Here is a 5570-nt window from a genome sequence, read left to right as displayed (position 1 = left end):
TTTTTTGGCAATGCCTTTCTTTGGGATTGAAATAAAGACTGATGCTTTCCAGTCCTGTGGTCACTGCAGAGTTTTCCAAGTTTGCTGGCATATTAAGTGCAGCACTTTCACAGCATCATCTTTTAGGATTTGAAATAGCTCAACTGGAATTCCATCACATCCACTAGCTTTGTTCGTAATGATTCTTCCTAAGGCCCACTTGATTTCACGTTCCAGGATGTCTGGCATTAGGTGAGTGATCACACCATCATGGTTATCTGGATCATGAAGATATTTTTTGTATAGTTGTTCTGTGTATTCTTGTCATCTCTTCTTAATATCTTTTGCTTCTGCTAGGTCCATATAATTTCTGTCCCTTATTGTACTCATCTTTGCATGAAATATTCCCTTGATATCTCTAATTTTCTTGAGGAAATCTCTAGTCTTCCCAATTCTATTGTTAGCCTCTATTTCTTTGCATTGATCACTGAGGAAGCCTTTCTTATCTCTCCTTGCTATTCTTTGGAACTCTGCATTCAAATGAGTATGTCTTTTCTTTTTGCTATCTTGTGTCTAGTTTAAATTTACTAAACTCTAATAAATTTAATTTGTTAATTTTCTTAAATCTTAAATTATACTTTATGATAGTGAAACACTGGTATTTATTTCCTCTGATTTAGGATTAGTGATATCCTATATATTTGAACAGATTACTAATTCAAAGTTGTAAACACCTGGATATTTATTTTTCTCAGATCCAACAACTTTTATGAGTTTTTTTTTTTCTTCAAATTTAGAAATGACCAAGTTTTATTACATGAGCATTGAGGTTATATTTTTGTTGTTACTTTCTAACCTGGTGTTCAGAAAATATAGCTAGTGCAGTTTCTCCTCTATGGAGTTCATTGTGAGTTTCTGTGTACTAAAATGTGAAATTTTTGCGTGTGTTGGGTTACTGGAAATGAAAGAACATGTGCCTCAATGTGTTGCACTATTGGTGAAATCCACAATAAGATAGTTTGTGTTAAAATGACATAAGCATATGCAAACACACACACTCAGAGACATATATAGTAAATGTAGATGAAGTTTGATGAAAATTTATGCGTAGTTTGAGATAAAATACATTCTATTCCATTCCATTTCACATCTTTAGCATCTGGGTGTAACATTAAAATGGTCTCCTAATCCATGGTGTGGAAATGTTATTTGAAATATTAATATGTTTTATTTTATTTTATATTTTATTAATGTGAAATTATGCAATTGTATTAATAAAAATTCTTTTTTTAAATTTTCATGGAAACATTAAAAAGATATTCTCAGTGTACCAAACAGTTGCTGTATTTTTAGCCAATTTGTTTCTATTCAACACCAACATTTGTGGCTATCACAACACTTTTTAAAAAATAATGCATTTGGTGAGAACTTAAAGACAATCACTTTCATTAGCCAGACAGTATTTTTAATCTAAATTTCTTAAAGCCAAATAGATCCTGACATTGGGCTTACAATTTCTCCAGCCCCCAATAAGATTTCCTTTTGCAAATCTACTGAAAAGCAACTACACATTAATCAAGTTCATCAGGCTGTAAGATTGATTTGAACACTTATTTCCTACTATTTAAAACTGTCATTTTTTTCCCCATGTTTTATTTTAAGCTCTGTCAGTCATTACTCAATAAACTTATATTCTACTTTATAATTGAAAATATGCTTATAATTACCTATAAATGAATGACTGATGTATGAAAGGAAAAATCAACTTAAGTATTTACTTCATAACAGTATATTAAATAGGTGAAGAAAAGATATAAAAATAGAGTATCAATTTAAATGAATATATAAATGCATAAGTAGTTGTCAAATTGCTTTATAAATCTGTGACTCTAAAAATAAACTTTGTATCTCATATCCTTTATACCTTTTGTTACTTGTGTTTATTGCAGATAACTTTAAAAAATAATTTTGACAAAAGTCTCACTTCTAAAAGTGTATGAGTTATCTATTACAGAGTGTCTCACCACACCAAAACTGAAAACAAGTATTTAAGTTGTTCCCAGATTATTAAATGGGTCATGTTTTGGCTACTCTGTGCTCAACTCAGAGGTCTGCTTGTTTGGTGTGATATAGTAAGGAAGTCACCTTCATCTTGTGGTGTGTTATCTAAGATTGCCTCATTCACAAGCATCTTGTTTCATTTAAGTCTCTGATTCATTTCAAGTTAGAGTGTGTTCAGTGCTCGCTTAGGCAGCACATATACTAAAATTGGAATGATACAGAGAAGACTAGCATGGCCTCTGTGCAAGGATGACACGCAAATTTGTGAAGCATTCCATATTTTTTACGACCAAGTCAATAAAAAAGCAACTCCTGTCTCCCTTCCAAAAAAAAAAAAATGTCTGTTCAGTGTCTGATAGGGGTGCAATCTCACTGTTCTGTGTTGATCCAGTTTTCCCAGCACCATTAAGACAAATTGGTTCAACCACTGTGGAAAACATTGCTGAGTATACTCAAAATTTAAAAATAGATCTACCATATGGTCAAGAAATTCTAGTTATAACTTAAAGAGAAAAAAAAAAAGGAGAACAGGATATCAAGGAAATATAGGCACTCCTAGGTTGATTACAGCATTATTGGTGTAATGAGAACTTTTAAGATGTACTCTCAATCTTCAAGTATATGATACATTACTGTTAACTATAATCAAAATGCTGTGCATTAGATTCTCAGAACTTACTTGTCTTCTAAATGAAAGTTTATAGTCTTTAACTAACATCTCCCCATATACTCCATCCTGAAACTCCTGTTACAACAATTTTATTCCATTTATACAAATTTGACTTTTTGATATTTCACATATAAGTGAGATTATGCAGTATTTGTCTTCTTCTTCCTCTTTCTGACTCATTCACTTAGCATGATATCTTCAAGGTGCATTCATGTTGTCAATACTATTGATAGGATTTAAATTACATACCACTAACTTGTTCTTTAAATCCTAACTTTCAATCAATTTTTATTTAAAGCTAATGGATAAATTACATACAACAAAAATCAAAATCATACAGGTCAAATAAAGCATATTATTTTGATATTATAAATGGTACTTTCTTGCTTGGTTCAATTCCCCAGTCTGGACTTAATAGGAAAAATGCACATTTGTAATTTATACATTTGCTAGTTAATTTTATTTCTTTTTAAATTTTAAGGATGATAAAACATCACATTAACAAATATTAATCATTTTCCTTGCAGAATAATAAATATTGCTAGATTAACAATGCTGATATAACCAATAATTTGATAGCCTTTGAAGTTTTAACTTATATGCAGAGTACATCATGAGAAACTCTGGGCTGGAGGAAACACAAGCTGGCATCATATTGCTGGGAGAAATATCAATAACCTCAGATATGCAGATGACACCACCCTTATGGCAGTCACTGCAGATGGCGATTGCAGCAATGAAACTAAAAGACGTTCACTTCTTGGAAGGAAAGTTATGAGCAACCTAGACATCATATTAAAAAGCAGAGACATTACTTTCTCAACAAAGGTCCATGTAGTCAAGGCTATGGTTTTTCCAGAGGTCATGAATGGATGTGAGTGTTGGACTATAAAGAAAGCTGAGCACTGAAGAATTGATACTTTTGAACTGTGGTGTTGGAGAAAACTCTTGAGAGTCACCTGGACTGCAAGGAGATACAACCAGTCCATCCTAAAGGAAATCAGCCCTGAATATTCATTGGAAGGACTGATGTTGAAGCTGAAACTCCAAAATTTTGGCCAACTGATGCGAAGAACTGACTCATTTGAAAAGACCCTGATGCTGGGAAAGATTGAGGGGCAGGAGGAGAAGGGAACAACAGAGGATGAGGTGGTTGGGTGGCATCACTGACTCAATGGACATAAGTTTGGGTGGACTCTGGGAGTTGGTGGACAGGGAGAGCTGGGGTGTTGTGGTTCATGGGGTCACAAAGAGTCAGACACGACTGAGCGACTGAACTGAACTGAAGAAGCAATCTGTTTGATATCTAGAATGTTGTACTGAAGCAAAAATGTCACTCCATTAATACTTCTCAAGGAATATTTAATTTTTTGGTATATTGTTTGGGCCGATCAGCTCATGCCACCTTTTCCTCCAGCTTCTATTTTGATGAAACACTCTCTCACTCTGATTTCAATGATTCAAGCCAATCTATCATTTTCCTCAGTGATCAGTGCAAAGAAATAGAGGAAAACAACAGAAAGGGAAAGACTAGAGATCTCTTCAAGAAAATTAGAGATACCAAGGGAACATTTCATGCAAAGATGGGCTTGATAAAGGGCAGAAGTGGTATGGACCTAACAGAAGCAGAAGATATTAAGAAGAGGTGGCAAGAATACACAGAAGTACTGTACAAAAAAGATTTTCACAACAAAGATAATCATGATGGTGTGATCACTCACCTAGAGCCAGACATCCTGGAATGTGAAGTCAAGTGGGCCTTAGAAAGCATCACTACCAACAAAGCTAGTGGATGTGATGGAATTCCAGTTGAGCTATTTCAAAGCCTGAAAGATGATCCTGTGAAAGTGCTGCACTCAGTATGCCAGCAAATTTGGAAAACTCAGCAGTGGCCACAGGACTGGGAAAGGTCAGTTTTCATTCCAATCCCGAAGAAAGGCAATCCCAAAGAATGCTCAAACTATAGCATAATTGCACTCATCTCACATGCTAATAAAGTAATGCTCAAAATTCTCCAAGCCAGGCTTCAGCAATACATGAACCGTGAACTTCCAGATGTTCAAGCTGGTTTTAGAAAAGGCAGAGGAACCAGAGATCTAATTGCCCACATCTGCTGGAGCATCTAAAAAGCAAGAGAGTTCTAGAAAAACATTTGCTTCTACTTTTTTTGACTATGCCAAAGCCTTTGACTGTGTGGATCACAATAAACTGGAAATTTCTGAAAGAGATGGGAATTCCAGACCACCTGACCTGCCTCTTGAGAAATCTGTATGCAGGTGGGGAAGCAACATTTAGAACTGGACATGGAAGAACAGACTGGTTCCAAATAGGAAAAGGAATACATCAAGGCTGTATATTGTTACCCTGCTTATTTAACCTATGTCCAGAGTACATCATGAGAAACACAGGGCTGGAGGAAGCACAAGCTGGAATTAAGATTGCTGGGAGAAATATAAAAAACCTCAGATATGAAGATGACACCACCCTTATGTCAGAAAGTGAAGAGGAACTAAAACACCTCTTGATGAAAGTGAAGGAGGAGAGTGAAAACGTTGGCTTAAAGCTCAACATTCAGAAAATTAAGATCATGGCATATGGTCCCATTACCTCATGGGAAATAGGTGGGGAAACAGCGGAAACAGTGTCAGACTTTATTTTTGGGCTCCAAAATCACTGCAGATGGTGATGGCAGCCATGAAATTAAAAGATGCTTGCTCCTTGGAAGGAAAGTTATGACCAACCTAGATAGCATATTAAAAAGTAGAGACATTACTTTGCCAACAAAGGTCCATCTGGTCAAGGCTAAGGTTTTTCCAGTGGTCATGTATGGATGTGAGAGTTGGACTGTGCAGAAGACTGA

At 35.2% G+C, this 5570-nt stretch overlaps 1 non-coding gene across 1 annotated transcript; it reads left to right on the top strand.

Moving 5' to 3' along the window:
- Positions 1 to 2217: 2217 nt before the first annotated feature.
- On the top strand, positions 2218 to 2324 carry LOC139038328 (U6 spliceosomal RNA). The gene has a single exon (XR_011491321.1). It is a non-coding gene; the product is annotated as a U6 spliceosomal RNA (small nuclear RNA).
- Positions 2325 to 5570: the final 3246 nt, after the last annotated feature.

Source organism: Odocoileus virginianus, chromosome 14, assembly GCF_023699985.2.
Source record: "Odocoileus virginianus isolate 20LAN1187 ecotype Illinois chromosome 14, Ovbor_1.2, whole genome shotgun sequence".
NCBI classification, from domain to species: domain Eukaryota; kingdom Metazoa; phylum Chordata; class Mammalia; order Artiodactyla; family Cervidae; genus Odocoileus; species Odocoileus virginianus.
This window is presented reverse-complemented; position numbering and strand designations above follow the sequence as displayed.